Here is an 18,014-nt window from a genome sequence, read left to right as displayed (position 1 = left end):
CAACTTTTGGGTGATTACTTGAATCTAGGATTACTTGAGTCCAGGAGACTTCACTGTGATTTAAACAAGGTGATCTTTTAGATCTAAAAGGAAATAGTAAAAGTCTTCCTGAAAAATGTGGCAAGAATGTACTCAGTTCAGGTTTCAGGGATTTGAGTATCTGCCATAAATTTTCTCTATGACTGGTTCTTTTCTCTGTAGCCCTCTACCAGTCCTCCTCTGCTTCAGTCCTATGCCTAATCTGTTCTCCATCCAGAGTTGCCTTCTGACTTTTCTCTCCATTTTCTCCCCTTCCCACTTCATAATTCTCACATTTCCATTGGCTTCTGTCCCTCTGAAGGTGCTCCACTGAGTCCAGGCTCTTCACATTTGATGTGAAACATGGAAGGGCTAGAGGTTTTCATCAGGATTCTTGTCTGTGGGTTTTGGTGCTTTCATTTCTTTCCTCTTTTCAGTGGCAAGAAGGTGAATACATCACCTGTCGTACAAACAGAATTGTTGAACTTGTTTCTGGTGAAATAAGAAAACCTGACAAGTATTCTAAGGGAAAACTTCTACCTAAACTATCAGCTTCACAATAATATAACCAAAATGATCTTGAAAGCCTCAACCAATCTTAACTGCAGGTGGCACTACTGGTTGTTTCTGTGAAAGAAAAAATTTAAAAAAAAAAAAGGTGTGGGAAAGCTTCCAAAGGGCCTTATCCTACAAACCTGACAAGCAAAGTTCAGATTCTATAGAACATTTTCAAGAATAAGGATATTCAGCTATATATATATTTTTTTTTTAAGTGTGTGCTTTGATTTTATATCCCATACTTATAAAAGCAACTGAATTACCGTGTTGATTACTGAGGAAAAAAAAGAGACACAAAAAAATGTGGATTCATATCTGTACAAAATGAGGTAGAATGAAGCAGCTGATCAGAATTAGATGAATTCTAATTCTGATCGTATTTTTTTTTCCTAAAAGCTTTGATCTTTCTCTCTCAGTTTAAGTCATCGATTTCAGGCAGAAATAAGTCTAAAAGTGTTCATAGTCAACGGTCATATTCAAGTGGAGTTTTTTTTTTTTTTTTCCTATTCATATATAATAGTTCCAGACAGAATAAAAGAGTTTCAAAAAGTGATGAAAAGTTAAAATGGATTCACTTAGCTCTTCCCAGTTTGATTTGGAATCTTAATCCTATTTGGTGTTGAGTCTGGTTTTTCATTTAAGCTATTTCTATTCTAATGCAAAAAAGGTACAGGAATAACTTTATCAAATTTTGTATTGGATGCATATTTTTAGCAAGTACCAATATTACCATTTTGTAGTTCTTGTTAGATAATTCAGCTCTTGGCTGTGCTGGCATTTGCTTCTGCTTTGTATATCTATGTATTCACAAAATAAACAATGTCTGCTATGTAAAAAGTAGCTTGCTGCCTGATTTTTAGCAAAGAAGAGAGTAGATTGCTATTTTTTCCAAGCTTTACTAGATGGAAAAAAGATCAGGCCAACCCAGGTCATGCAACACTAAGATCTGTTCCAGATCAGCAAAGCCTTTTTTATTCTATTTAGTCCCATGTTAGAAATAGTCATTACGTGTTATATTATGCATTTCTAATTTCAAAGCTCATGCCATATAATTATTCTGTATAATCAAACCTAACTGCTGGTTTTCTACATGAAGCTAGTTTTCTGTCAGTAAAGCCGGTGTTAAACTATTTATTTGAGAAATGTTCAGACCCATAATTTTAGAAATTTGCTATCTGTAATTACAGCGTGCAATTGTATGTATATGTCATTAGCATTTATGAACAAGAGCAAAAGAAATTATACACATCAACCAAAAAAGGGGTAACGTGAAAGAGAATGGCAGGTTCTGACAAGTTCCTGGTCAGTTTTGACCAGAATGTCAAGTCTAGTCTACTCCCAGTCTGATTATAAATAAAATTATAAATCCATGTTCACAGAATCTGCACTTTCCAGGCAGCAACCTTCTATCTCATTTGAAATTTTATTTTGTTTTATTTTTCAAAATCAAGCAATACCCAGAAAGTCCTAAGCATTATTTGAGCTCCTGCAGTGGGATTTTAATGGGATTCCATATCTTCATTTTTTTTTTTTTAACTGCCATGGCAATAAATTATTTAAACTCTATCTATACTCTTTTGAAACTGCTGTAAAACAAGTTATTCTGTTTAAAGATATAGCAAATCAGGCCTGAAATACATATAGTAAGCATTTCTTAAGTACTCAGATTTTAAATTTCATAAAATAATGACATCATATATGACAGAATTTCCAAAAGACAGATAAATTTTTGTGCTAAAAAAAGTGATAATATTATTTTATTTCAAATGTCAGGATAAGGAGAATTTAGTTTTCTTCATGATTTATTTTTTTAAATAATACCAAACATTAAATACACCTTGTCTGATTTTCTAAATGACTTAAGAATTCTTAGCCTATTTACAGATTTGGACAACATTGCAAGGAGATGTGAAAAAAGCTGAGAAATGATTTGGAAAGTTTTAACAAATTCAGTGGACACAGTCATTTGCCAAAGAACATCTGTTGGTGTTTTTACAATCCATATGTGAAAAAAACCCACAAAAAACAAGGAAAACAATTTGAAAAAACCTGTTAAAACCCCCAAACAAAACCTGGTTTCTGTTATGTTGATGTTTCATAGCCCAGCTTGGAACTTGACACATTCTTTTTCTACAACAGTCCTTTTCTACAAAATTTTTTTGTTTGCTTTTTCTAGTTAAGATTCACATGGCAACAACATTGCTAATTAACAGTCAGACATGTCCTCTCTTTTCAATATATAAACGTGGTTTTAATATATTTTTTTTCTAAGCAAACTTCATTTAAGAAGATTTTTGTTATTCCATCTTTCAACAGGAAAAAAAAAACAAACAAAAAACAGTTTTTATTAATTATTCAAGTAACCAGTTCTGCTTTGGTCAGAGATCTAAATTCCTCTAGATTTCTTCCAAAAATTAGAATTCTGCTGGAAGCCTTGATACAACCCAAGCCTACACATATGAGGTAGCTACTTTCTGTCAGTATTTTGGGATATTGCAGGGATATTGCAGAGCCCCTCCTGTCCTGCAGATAACCTGTCCCTTGCTATGATACAGGGGATGCTTATCCTTGGTTTCCCAAAGTGTCAGGGAGATGATGAGCTGTGGATGAATGGCCCTGAGGGATAAAATATCTGTTGGGAGATAGGACAGGAGGTGCTCCAATGCTTCAGGATGTGAGCAGGGAGTCCTCACCCTGCTCTCACTGAGGCTTTTACCTTGCACCAGTGTGTAAGAGGTAAAGAATTTAGCTACAGAAATGGTCTGAAGGAATATTTGCTCCTTGTCTTTTCCCCATGGAGAATATGAATTACAGTACTGTAAATGAATAGTATATTTATCTACATTATAAACTCGAATCTGTGCTTTGTATTGCTGGTTTTATATTATGTAATTGCACTGTATTAACGGTCCTGCTACAAAGCAGGAACTAAACAGTCAAGTGCTGAATACTTTACTGGGGTAGAACAGATGTATTTCATTTCAGCAGGGTCTTCTCCTGCAGAGATAGAGCAGTATTTAATATTTACTCTTTTTAGGAGGCAGCGTGAGCTACAGTCAAGCTATCAATTATTTATCAGCAGAATAACAATTAAATGACTGTCCTTTCTGTAAACAACGCAAACACATTACTCTATCTAGCTACCATAAAATATCCTCATATTTCTAATTTGTTTTATTAGTACATAGCACAAAAATCATGCTGGAAGATTCCATGTGGGCTTGCTCAGGAAGAAGGTAGAAGAGTCAAGGTCTCTTGCAGCAACCTACTCTATAAAGCTGATAGTGGACCACTGGGGAAATTTTAAAATGGTTTTGTAAAGAACATTCAGAAATTAATTCACAGGAATGTCTCAGTTTAAGTTTATAATCAGTTTATATTAATATTACAACATGTGCATTTGATGATATCTGTACCAACTAGGAAAATTTTGTAGAATAATTATGCTGAGAGTATTATAAGGAGAGATTTGTCTAGGCAAAGTATATTAAAAATGTATTTGAACCAATGATCCTAGAGTCTGTTTGAATATCCAATCACTTTTTACATGGGATGGGATTAGTTTTTCAAAGAATCAATCCTTTATCTAACAACCACCTGATGCCCCTCAGACTTTCTCCTCCATGCATGTTCCTCTGGCTGCCTTTCTTATGTCACAGCTGGAGTTCCTCTGAGGTGTGCTGAGCCTCCACAGTGTCAGGAAGAGTTTGAAGTATGTTCAGGTCAGCATATTTCATAGGAAAGACAATAGTCACAGGCTCACTCTTTTGCTAAAACTTATATCACTTTGTCTGGCTTTGCAGAAAGGAATCCTTCATGTTTTCCTGCATGAGTATTGCTGTTCTAAAATATCTTCATTTCTTCCTGAAACAAACAGTACAAGTGGGGAGGATTAATCTGCTTTTTGTTCTCTTTGATTCAGGAGTGTCAAACATGCCAGACAGTATCTACTGCCTTTTGTGTTCATTAGAGTGTGTAGAAATCTGTATGTCCTTTTCTTTTTTCTACAAAGGACATCACAGAGCAATAATGGATAATGAATCTGATAACTTTTCTGTAAGAGATATTTTACCTCAGTGAACCAGAATAGTGGAAGATGTTTAATAATGTGCAAGTGTATTCTCTGGCAAACTGCTTAATTTGGGACTGTCATGCTGAGCAATTTTATCTGGATGCCATTGCATGGGAGCAGAAACAAAATTGGGACAGTAAAATGATGAAGTTCGGGTGACAACTCAAATTTTTGTGTCTGACTATTGGTTAAGACTTGAATTTCAAGTGAATTCCAGAGAGTAACTTCTAAAAATTTTATTGAATTTTAACAGTGTCAATAAAGTGTGTGAATTCTACAGTTTAAAACCTTTAAAACAGATTTATAATCAACATTTTGGATAATTCCTGTCTTCCTATTCTGAGTTGCTGGGATAGTCATTCTCAGTGTTCCACCTTCAATGGATTTTCAGAAGGGGACAACAAAGAACTTCGTACCATCACATGAAAAAGGTTTAATTTGTATTTAAATAAGATACCTAGAATTGGTACATGCAATAGATAAACTCTGACCACAGCCCAGGGAGGTCCACAGTCCCAGATAGGATCACAATGGGAAGTTAGATTAATGATCTAGGATAATTTAGAGCCAAATTTGTTACAAACTCAATAAACATTAAAGCTGGGGACATCTTATCTACAACTGATAAAATGTAGAAGAAACACTGGCAGGAAGCTTTAAGAATACACCACGAATGAGGAAAACTTTGTGGCAATACTTAGATTATAATTCTGTAATAATCAAAATAGCTTTGCAGAGCAGGAAATGCATATAGTCAGAGGGAACAACAGAAAAGGATATTACACGTAATGAAATATTAGTGTTGATGCTCAACATTTTCTTAAAAATTTAATTAATTTGTCACATGTGTAAGAGAACTGAATGAAAAAAGGAAAAAGCTAAACTCAATATAAAACCTAAATCAGTAGCCAGTGCAAACCCCTTTGACTTTGAGCAACAATTATTCCCTAAGGTAATGTGAAGTTATTTCTATGAGTCACTTCTGAAAATTCGCAGGGTGAGTTAAAGTCAGATCTAGGGTTGGAAGACTGAATATCTTGGCTGTAGGACCTGTTGGACCACTAAACTTTCATTTTTCTGAGAGCTCACAGCTTTAGCTTCTCTAAGGGAAATACACCATAACTGAGAGAATCAAACTGTTTAAATCAATTCTGATAACATCCAGGTTTTGTTTTGCAAAATAATTGCTGCGTTTTAAAAAACATTCTCCAAATATTTTTTTTTCTTATTTAACTCGAATCATGATAATGTTTGAAATATGAAATGGAGAGATAGAGGATTTTTCACTATTGCACAGTGAATTTTTTCTTACACTAATAGGCATTCAAAATCATGCATCATGCATCTTCCACTTGAGGCATTTGCCCTTTAGTAGGAGTGCTTTCTGACCCATTAGCCCCCACTTGGTTAAAGTAAATACCTGGCTAAAATAAACTCCAAGAAGCATGCTGGCTGCTGAATTTTATCTGCATCATGGATGGTATGTTAGCCAAGTAAAAGTTTTGTATGCAATACAATCAGATGTTCCTCATATTACCCACAAACCTTACAGTAATGGGTAAGATGTTCTCCACCTATCTCCACTGGATCAAGGTTTTCTTACAGTTCTGCAAGTCAAGTGGGGAAACGCAACAGAAAAATGAAAAATGACTATCAGCCATTGTCACTTAAATAACACAAAGCTGTTTTCCTGTAAAGTGAAGTACAAGTTAGAGTTTGTTATATGCAGAAAAATTCTCTTTTACTTTCTCATCCTTTCATGTGTTCTTTGTATAAAAGCCTCTATCTCGTTTCAAATTTGCTCTGTTAATACATGAATTGATAACCTAAGTAATGCAGCTTTTCTTATACAGATTCCAACTGCACAGGAATTCCATTACATGGAATGCTTGAAGCTAGCATAGATTTTAGAGACAGAAGAGCCTTCCACAGTGCATTAGACTGGAAGTGAATAGTACCAGGATTGAAACTGAAAGCACCTGCACATCCGCTTTATTGCATCTGTACTTCAGCATCCATCCTTCAATCCCATAAACCGTGCTCTGTGCATGTTGGAGTCTCAATACCTGATGGAAAACTTCCTGTATCTATGAGCAAGGTTCAAGCATAGTGTCAGTCCTAGAAATATTTACAGTTAGAGCACCATTCAGTCCTTATTTTACTGATTTATGCTAAATGTTAATCTTTTCCTGCTGCAAGGAAATGGTACCATGAAAGATCACTTGCTTCCCTATTAAGAGATTGTCTTGGCTAATGGAGCAGCATATTGGACTATTTTATAGATAATTTATGAGACTCCTTAAAGCTCATTTGTGGGAAGTACTCACTTTTTTCAGTCTGCACACTGAAAGTCACTCATTGTAACTGAGATGTTGTGATACTGTCCTGCCTTAAGACAGAAAAGTTTTTCCCTTTTTTCTGAAAATCTAATCAGTGCTGCTGTGGTATGAGAATGCCCTGACCTGACCACAGGTCCTTCACAGCTGCTGAAGTAGCAAACGAGTTGTAATGTGGAACTTTGCTATCTGTATCAGCAGAATAGAAAAAGACCGATGCCCCAAATTTAACAGCTGAGCGCCAGACACCAAAACGAAACTAAAAAAAGTTCTTAGATTAATGTTTTTAAAGTATCAAGGGGAAATAACACTCCTGTCAGCACTTTGGAAACAACATCCTAATTCCCTTTTGTCAATCTTGATAAATTTACTGTGACTGAATTGGCTACCTGAAGACATGCCCAGACAATTAATGTTTTGTAAAATGTTGGGTTTTAACCTGCCAATGCAGCAGAAGCTCAATATGCAAATTCTCAGTGACAACTAGACGTAGTAGACATACAAAACTACACAGAAATGTGCTTCCTGCACTGTTCAGAGATAAAATTCCCTGCATTATTAATCATGAAAGGATTTTTCGCTGTAGAGAAGCCAGTAATGTGAAAAGGAAGATTTGCCTGTCTTTTTATGCCTTTTTTTCACATACTTCCTGTTCTATTTTTTTTTTTTAACCTTTAACAGAAAAATAAAATTAAGGGCTAAGGAGAAAACCAGAATTATAGCAAAGAATGGCTCTGAACTAAAGTGTGTATCATGTGTCTATCAATGCAAAAATTAAAGCAGTGTATAAAGTTCATGTCTAAATGCAAACACTAAATACCCTAAGAGTGTAGATATTATAGTAGACCAACTCCTCCTACCAATGGCACTGTAAAGAGGATAATGTCTATAACAATAGTGTTTTTGTAATTCTGCTAGACCCTGGTTACAAGTCATCTGAATGAAAAAGAAAAACGAATATCCAGGGAATACCCAAAAAGTTGTTAAGCTTATTCTGAATATTGTCTATAGCAAAGTATATGTTTTCTGTTATTTTTAAAACAAAGATGAGAGTTCAAGGAGCAGTGTACATTATTGATGTTACCTATTAGCCCACAAAATGCTCCATCAAGCGCTAAAGGAAGAGGAAAACAAAACAAATACTATTTTAATCATCAGCAACACTTTTCAGCCCCTTTTCTTTCTTGCAGTCCAAGTCCTGCTGCACTTAGGCTGCAGTTAACTCTATTTCCTTGCTTCTCCTGGTTCTTCTGAGTCATGTGTGTGTCTGTGGAGCAGCATTAATGATTATCTCCTGAATGACTCCTCTCCCTCAAGTATTCACTCAGGAGTTCCATTCTGTTCACCACATTTAAATGGTGGCATTTCCTACAAAGGCAAAGAAGATAACTAAAAAATTAAAATGGTTTTGGTATCTTTAGAGAACCCTTTTATTAATGCTACACGAATCTTTAAGCAATAAGTAGAGATACTGCCTGAAATGACAGGTAACTAGTTCAGCTAAATGTTAAGTCACATCTTAAAAGTTCATCTTGCTTTTTTATTTTCTTGTGGTTTTTTTTTTTCATTGGTTTGTTTGTTTTATTGTTGTTTCTTTGTTTTGTTTTTAATTGTTATTGCTACTTTTAAGGAAAAATTTTCTCACCTCTTTTTTTTTTCAGAAAGAAAAATTATTGAATTATACCAGAATGTCCAATGTGGTAAGTATTCAAGGCCGACAGCTTTTAACTAAAGAATCTTAAGAAAAATATGGAACAATACATACAGTATTGCAATTTATGAAATACTTACTTTGACAATGTTGACAGAAAAATTTGATTTTTCACCTCAGAATAAAATTTGTGTGGTCTCCTTTGACTTTACAAAAGTAAAAATTAGTATAAAGATTTTATCACATTAAGGAAAGAGGAAATTTGGTTACTGAATCTGAAAAGTTCTATTAAGTGTAAGGTGGTTATATAAATTTTATCAAGGTGCATGATCACATTCTTAGATTGATTATTTCTGAGTGTTTAGAAGATTTCTGTCTTTGTTCTTCTGTTTGCCCATGAAATTAAAAAGAAATGTAATGGCATATATTACTTTTACAGTGGAAGAATATGGAGGGATCTACATTTCAATAATTCCTGTTCAAAGGACAGAGTTCATAGTATGAAAATAAACTTTTTAAAACTGAATTAATAAATTCATCCGTTTTTTAGTTGGATTCATCAACTGCTTATTTGGGGAAATGAGGAATGAAATTGTTTTCCACTTTTTTTTTTCAAGCTCCTTAAAGAGGTGACAGAACTAAGTTTTAAGGAGAGTGACTACTATTTGTTTGGATTTTGTAAAAATATATTGACTATAAAATGATCTTTGGAGAGAATGTCTGGAAGCACTGTTCTTAGGCATTCAAACTACTGACACTTAAACATAAATCTTCCACTACTCGATATAAATTTTTATACTGCAGCTTCAGTGTCTTGATCTGTATTGAAGTAGTTATTCAACAATACCTTCTCTGTGCAGAATATTCCTTGAAGAATATTAACTAATTTTTAGACACAAAGAATATTTTTATAAGGATGAATCTTTTTTACTATTTACATAGTAAATGTATTTTTTTATTTACACAGAATGCTTATGTGCTATACATAATTTGGAAAGTGATGCAGCTAATTGTAAATTTTTGTATATATTAAATTAATTGTATATTTTTAAAGTTACTGTTTCAGAAAACCAAAAATTATATAAATTTTCTGATGATTAAGTAAATGCACCTCTCCTTGAAAAAAAATTATTATTGCCCTGCTGTGGAAATATATCTTTGTTCTTCTTCATTCTCCATACCACTCTTGCCATGCTATGAAATATTTTTTGCCCAAATAATTCGTTGAAGTACTTGAACAAAAAATTAATTTACCTTCTGCAGAGCTGTGTCTACTCAGATCAGCCCACAATACAGCTGGGTTCTGGATGCCATTTGTATCTAATTCATGCAGATATTATCCATCCATATGTTTCTTAGTGGAAAAGTGAACTCTTAAAATTAGTTTAATATAATTTTCCTAGAGTAATATAGAAAGCGGTTTGCAGACAAAAATTCTTTTACTTGAAGGGAATGTGTTTGAGGTCACATCAGCCCCAGATGTTGGAAGAACTTAAGAGCTGTGTGAAGTTGCAATGAAATTAACTGTCTGGCTGTGACTCAATGCCAAGAGTGTACCCTGATGCAAAAAAAAAATCCCAATTAGTACCGTTTTATTCCCTTCACCCGTGCCCACTTTCTGTGGTAACACCAGATGCACAATTTCACTGGTTCCATATATCCAAGATCAGAACATACTGAGTCATAGTGGAAGTAAAGATGATGGAGAGTGGGCTAAAACCAATAAGCAGTTCCTAGTGCCTGTAGGAGAAGAGGATGCTTGGTATTTATCTACCAAACCCAATCTTAGAGAACTAGACTCTTAGTGAAACTCCGGAAGTCTATTAATCCTGTAAGGTAATGATTAATGAATTAAATAAACTGCTCTTTTGGAGTGCTCTTTAGAGTGATGACAATGAGAAGTAAAGAATTTCACCCAGTCGTTGCTCATCTGCAATAGCACTCCTGCAGGTTTCTACAATATCGTTTACCCACTGTTAATCCACTCTTAAGAACTATAGTGTGATGTTCTCTTTTATCATTTATCCTCATCAATGAGCACGTGATAGTTTGTGTACAGAATACAGGGAAGGGTAATCTGTGCCACTGAAGCATAGGTGGAATTTTCTGAAGCTCTGCACTGTCTTGCACATGTAAAAGAAATAAAAATATATAGTGACGATTTGATTTCTATACTACTGCTCAGAGAAAGAGAATTTAAATGTTCATGATTTAAATATGTATGTAGCTCTTGTTCCCTATGTGCATATGACTTGTTCCCTACACTCACTAAAAATTAATAAAGTCTGAAACATATGTATAAAATGATTGACTGAAGGAAGAGGAGGGACTGAGAAAATTTCTAACATCTAGCTTAGTGATGTTAAAACTGAAGTGACAACTAAAATAATTGCTGTCAGTAAACTCAACGAGAAGGAAAGCACTAGGGAGGAACCTAAAGAATATTGCTAGCATGATTGTTAATGAGTAGATAGCCATAAAAAAATTAAGGATGCCAATACAAAGCTTAGATGTTTTTAGAGAGTGAATATGGTGTAGGGATCTACACAGTGTTGGGTACACCTATTAAATGAATAATTACCCAGAATATTAGGCAATTTCATTCAGTCATCCAGGTAACTTTCTAATTCTATTATCTCATTTCCCATTAAAATTTATTTATCCACTGAAAGCTATGATTTTCTTGTGCTTCTCTTCCACTAGAAAAGTTTACATTAGTGGTCTGAAACTGGACATTAGCACATCATTCATAAGTAAGCAGAACATTGGTTTTGTATTAAAGAACACAGAACTCTTGTATACAGAGGTCACCTCTCTCAGATTTTAGAGAATATAATCAATTCAATATAATCAATTAGAGAATATGATTCAAATACAGTAGGAAACTAAGTATGGTGTCTGACAGGATCATTGTCCTTAATGGGATTTGGTAATATTATATACAGACCAGTTGTTCCTTCTGATCCCATGACTTGAACTGGCATTGATTTGAAGTGTGGCATTTATCCATTTGGTCCAAAGGAATTACAATCTACTTTTCCAGAGAAACCTCACTGATTTCCAATATCATATACAAACCAAACTTATTATTAAAAAAAAAAAAAAAAAAAACAAACAACTTTCCCTCACTTCTGTTAATTTCCAGTTAAATATTCTGAATTACACATCTGTGTGTTCCCTAAATGCTTTGTCAGTCTGACAGTCATGCCTTTGATAAAATTCTGTAATGTCAGTTTTGAGTTGATTTTGCTGGTATAAAAATACATTCCTCTACATCACCAATAAAGTGTCTAAGGTTAAATTAATCAATCCTGCAGATTTTTACTCTTACTTGATTTGAAAGTAGTGATTTGTTTGCTCTCAGAATTCTCTACTGAGGACACATTTTCAGTTTTGAAAACCAGGAAATAGAGTTTATGGTTGTGAAAATCCCTTGATTTCCTGGCTTGATTCCACATTCTCCCACTCTCTTAATACCGACTAAAAAAAAATATGCTTTATTTAAACCAGTTGCTTTAAGAAAGAAACAAACAAGCAAACAAAAACCCCAATATATATACACATACACATTTCCAAATATGTCAGTGTAGTGAGAAAGAGAGGTGCTCTTGTGTTCCCTTATCTCAAATCTGCCAGTGCACAGCCAAATCTTCAGAAGATGCTTTTGGTCTATTTTGCTTTGCTGTTATAAAACACTAATATCTGTTTTTAGTTGAACTTTGTGAAGTGGAAAGTTGGTTTGCTTCTTTTTAGCATTTTAGCACTGCTCTCTGCTCACAGATTGGATGCATGTGGTTAATAAGCCATTTACATGCAGGTTGCAAATCTGGTACCTTCTACAGTTTTTAATATTATCTTTGTAAAGATGCTACATTTTTATGGGCTCATGAGCACAGTGCAAGCATCTTAGCTTTTGAAATACTTAGCTATTCTTCTAATTCAGCTGGGATGTGGGATACAATAGCTAATTGTACCTCCACTTCTTTGCTTCTGGCATAGTTTAGGTTGCTTATCAGTGTTCTGTTTTCATGTCTTTCAGCTCACATTTTTTTGCTGGGACATAAACATTCTTTTGGAAGACTAAACAAGACTGCTTAATTTATTTTGCATGTTTGCACAAGAAAAGGAATTATCTTACTTTATTGTAAAAATGCAGAACTGTTATTTCCTCTCATAAGCTTCTCTTATTTATGCTTATGTTTGTAGAACTCTCCTTTAGTACATTGTAAAGTTATCTTGAGAATACTTGCTTTTTAAACCCTTATTCATTAGAATGCCCCTGATCAATAGCATTTAATTTAGGAAAGTGGCTTGAAGATTTTTCAGAAGTGAGGCTTGTTTAGAAAGTGTCTTTAAAATAATTCTTCTTATTGCTAGCTGCATAATTTAGATGGGAAAATAGATCTGGATTGTGTTCATAAATGAGGATTTTTCAGTTTAAATAATATTAATTTCTTAAGTGTATTTAGGCTCATATAAGAACAGGAAACTTTTTTACTTTATAAGCATATCAAAACCCTGAAAAGCCAGACTACATCAACATAGCAGAAGAAAGAGGGGCAAAATAAACTTTTCATGTGCATCTGAATTTAGTGGCCTGTTGCACTGAAGTTGAAGCTAGAAGGGAAAGCAACGTTATGAAAATGCTTTAGATTACTAAAGCTGTACTAATATTTGAGTTGAAGTGCTTCCCTTGCAGCTTCAGTGTTCTTTTGCCAGTGTGGGCATGCACAGGGAGGATGTGCATGAACATTCTGCCCTGAGTGTGGATGCTGCAAAATCAATCCCTCAGTAACTCACCACTGAGGCAAAGAAGTTGATACGCAACTCTCGCAAGCTATGGGTCTTCTGGAAAAGCAATTTCATGCATGGTGGAGTTCTAATCCCAAAACTGAGTTTTGGGCTCTTTGCTTCTGTTTGTATCAGGAGCAATCTAGTTTCTGATTTCTATTGCAAGACTTGATGTTTCCTCACTAATTGGCAAAATTTGGGGGAAGAAAAAAAAAAAAGTCTAATGTATCAACACTTTTGTTTAACTGTTGATCTTGAGGGTATTCTTCTCCAAACCTTTATTAAAAGATAAATTCTATATTGTATTATAAGGTTTGGATTTGGAAAATGTCATTTTTTTTAAAGAAGCATGTCTGAAAATAAACTTGACAGTAGCAAGAAAAACCAACAGCACACTTATAATCATTTATGAAAGTAGCAATGGCAGGTTTCTGGCACAATGGGTATTAGAGCTGAATTGTTTCCATTTTCTCCAAAATTCCATTTGTGTGACTTTTCAGGTGGGCCTCATTGAAGAAGGATGACCTTGATGGAGGTGACTTACTGTGTAATAGACAGAAGACTGCAGAAGGGAATTGCTTTGAAAATTCCCATGCACTTGCTAGGTTTTTAATTAACTGTGAGCAAAGTTTGAGTGAAACAAGTGATGCTCTAGTGATGAGCATTTCCATCTTTTCCAGAAAAAAAGGATCAGATTCTCTTGTAGAGAAAAAGCTAACTTGGTACTTGAACTGTGAAATATTATATCTTCAGAAGTTTACTTTCCTTGTAACTTTAAATAGAGAAAAGTCATATTTTAGGCCATTAAAAATATTTAATACCTGTAATATTCTTGCAAGGTAATAAATGTTTAATTCAAAGTTCTCTGTCTACATTCTTTTCCTAGATTTATTTTGGACATTATTAAATATCTTAGGAAATCTGCCACTGCCTGCCCACTGCCACATTAGCAGATATTTTCTTTTTCACATCCTCTCATTAAAAATGGACATTAACGTTTTAACGAAGTGGTACCCTGGCACAGACAGAACCTTTCATCAATGTTTTTTTGTGTGTGTAGCTGGGAAGGAGATGTGATCCCAGAGAAGGTTTCAACAGTTACTTCTTGGTGACTTATAAATGTTTTTAATGGATAAATCTTGTACAAAAAGTATGAGGCAACAGAAGTGTAAGAAGAAGAATGCAAGTTAGAAATTTTAAGCATTTTTCCTGAAACTAGTTGAACCCCTATATATACACTTATATCTATTGGCATAGATTTCTCATTATTTTCTTCTAGTTCTGTTGGTGAGGATGAGGTAAAAAAAAACAAATTCTATCAGCTTAGTGTTAGGTTCTGTGCTAAGTAATCAGAAGTAGCAAGAAACACTTCTTTCCAGTTAAAAGATCAATGAGATAGTAGAGATGATTAGTTTCTCTCACTCTCAGAAAATCTCTTTCCCTCAGCAAGACATGCCAATGAAGAATTTTTTGCAGGTGTTTTGTGGCTGGTATTTTTTGCAGTAAAATACTTCTGGCTGCAGCCTCCAGTGGTGGAAGGGTTCAGCTTTCCTTTAAGGCAGTCAGGCACTGAGATCCAGAGCAGAACTTTAAAAAAAAAGTGTGATTTTAACATGCTAAATGAAAAATTCCTTTGCATGCACAAAGTATCTTTTTATTGCATTTTGGCTTGAGTCAGAACATTAGAAACAATGTCCAGGAAAAGGAGTGTGTGTTGTGTCTGGAAGTATGATACAGAAAATCAGTCTAGGTTCTTCCTCAGTGTGGGGTTTATACATCAAAAATATTTCACTGCCTTATCCTAGTTTATCTTCAGTCAGTCCAGTGTCAAGCACAGAATAAAAGAATGGCTGGGGTTGGGAAGGAATTCTGGAAATCATGTAGTCCATATTATTGATAGAGATTCACCTACAGAAGGTTGCACAGGGTCACACACAGGTGAGTTTTAAATATCTCCAGCCTCTCAATCCTTTGGGGAGTGTGAAAGCTTCAAACCTTCTGACCAGAAGACAGAAGAAGAGGAAAATACCTGTGAAATCTGGACAGTTCTCTCCCTTTAGAGATAAGTTTCCAATTTTAAAGCTGGCAGAGCTCCTAGTGGGGTTTTTCTGGAGAAGTCAGAGATGTTTTCTGCTCTGCCCTTGACACAGCCACTGGGGCTGTTGAAATGTTCTTCACTCACACAGTACTCTCATCCAGCCCTGTGAGTACCCATAGACCTTTTTGTGTGTGTTGTCAGGAAATGTGCTATAATGAATTTCAAGTTAGGGGTTTGGGTTGTTAAGATAATTTGAAGCAGTTTTCCTGATATCCCTGTTAGAAGTTATAGAAGGAATTAATGTTACCATACTAACTTCGTCATACAGGCTTGAAAAAATAAAGCAAATAGAAAAGAATATATATATATTGAAGACATTTACACTTTCACTTCTGATGCTGACTTGCACAGTCAAGATGATAGTTCCTTTTGTGACCTGCATTTTGCTGTTGTATCTGACTTTTTTCAGCTTTTCTAGACTAGCTCTAACTCCTGCTAAAGATATTTCTAAGCATAAAAGTGCTTAATTCTTTGTATCTGATTTTTGAAAGCTACCTAATTCATGTTAGTCCTCAACAGATACAAAGATAGGAATACTGTTTAATTAATTGCCACTGAAGACATTTAACCAAATGTTCATAAAAAGTAGCTGGGAATTTAAATAGGAAACGTAACACTTTATTGTATAATTCAGCTGAATCAGAAATTTTAAGATGATTTACAGCTCCAGGATATTTGGTTAGTCTCATCATTATCATATTTGAATGGCCCTTTAAAGTAATGGGAGTAGAAATATAGCAATTAATTGTTCCAATGCAGCAAAATACGTGTGAAAAAGTCACTGAATTTCTTTTCTCGTGCACATCCTTTTTGAACTGGTCCTTTAAATTATCTTTACTTTTTCAAATTACATTAACTTTACAGCTTTTTTTAAACTACAGAGGCAATTAATATTCTAGCTTATTTCAGATGTAGATATAGCAGCAGTACACTAATTAGACTGAACATTACCAGAATTTAGATGCAATCATATTGTTTCATATACATTTTCCTGACTAAAAAATGCACTTCTTCTGAGTGAGCCACTAGAGTCCCACACCAGTTTTGTATCTTCTGCTGTCAGAAATACAGTTAGTCCAATTTCAAAACAAGGAGCAGTCAAAATATGCTGTGATTTACCTCTATATGCTGTGGTAGGAGTTTTATAGCACTGAGTTATCCTAAATTAACCTTCAGTCAGCACAGTATCCTTGGGGAATGAAAATTCCTGACAGTATAAAATTCAAGACCCATACAGATTAAACATTTGTTTCAGTATGATGCATGATTTCAGAGGATCCACTTGGGTCCTTTCTATTTCAATGTCTCCATGCACAAATAAGTACATGAAAAAAAGGCATAATGACAATCTTCTACCATGAAAAGACATTTGCTTTGTTTCTGCATTTAATTGAGTCAAATGTAAATATTGTGGGATTCATTTGAAGAGAAATTGTCAGGTGCTTCAGATGGAAAGCTACTAGGAAAAACAATAAGTGAAAAATTAAAATCACATAATGAACTGCTTGCCTTAAAAAGAATATTTCCTGAATAATTACATATGCTGAATGGATTGAAAAATCATAAATAGACAAAAATTAGAATCTTTTATTTATTTATTTTTTAATTTCAAGAAAAAGTTTCCAAGAAAAGACAAAGTTTTTCAATCCAAAGAGATATATGAGGTTAGGTTTTAGAAGCATCTGACAGAAGATTTCAGTGAAATAAAACTGTCTACTGGTGTCAAATGGGACCATATAAAAATTGGCATAAAAATTGTGAAGGGACCAATATATTCTCAAAATCTGTATGGGACAAGAATCTTAAAAGCAAATGGCAAAATTGCTGTTGATGTCCTGTGTGGAAAAGGTTTGATGAATGTTTCAGCTGGTGAATCAGAAAGTTTGCTCATAAATAAGCAAACAGGGATGTAGGGGGAGACACAGTAGTTGTGCTTGTGTTGTAAAAGATGGGTGAAATATTTGTGGCCGAGGTAGAGCACAGAATAAAACAAATCAGAGAAGATGCTTCTACAGTGAGGCTTTCCAGGCACCATTTGTATGGTACCAACAGGAAAGTGAGAAAAGATCAAGGTCAGTGTTAGGTAGGAATGGTGTCAGCAGGTGATGGCCATGGTGGGGGAACCTGCTGCATCATTTAGTTTGCTATAGGATGAAGAAAGACAGTAAATGGACTTTTTTTTAAGCTGAGTAAGGGAAAAGCAGCAAAAAAACCCCAAACCACTATACTAAAAAAAACCATAGTGCACCCCACTTGTGTTTTTTGTTTTTTTTTTTTGTTGGGGTTTTTTTGGGGAAGAGTCCCTGTGAGTACCCTATTAGCATGAAATTACAGTGCTATTGATGAGAAGTTCTTTTGAATATTTTGGGCAAAGAAAAAAAAATAAATAGATTTTGAAAATTAAAATCGCAAGATCTTCAGGAAAAGGAAAAATTATAGACTGGGTTTTCTTGTTAGTAGAATCAAGGTATTAAGCCAGACCCATTTAAA

Source organism: Sylvia atricapilla, chromosome 4 (genome assembly GCF_009819655.1).
Source record: "Sylvia atricapilla isolate bSylAtr1 chromosome 4, bSylAtr1.pri, whole genome shotgun sequence".
In the NCBI taxonomy this organism is placed as follows: Eukaryota; Metazoa; Chordata; class Aves; order Passeriformes; family Sylviidae; genus Sylvia; species Sylvia atricapilla.
Note: the sequence above shows the minus strand (reverse complement) of the source record.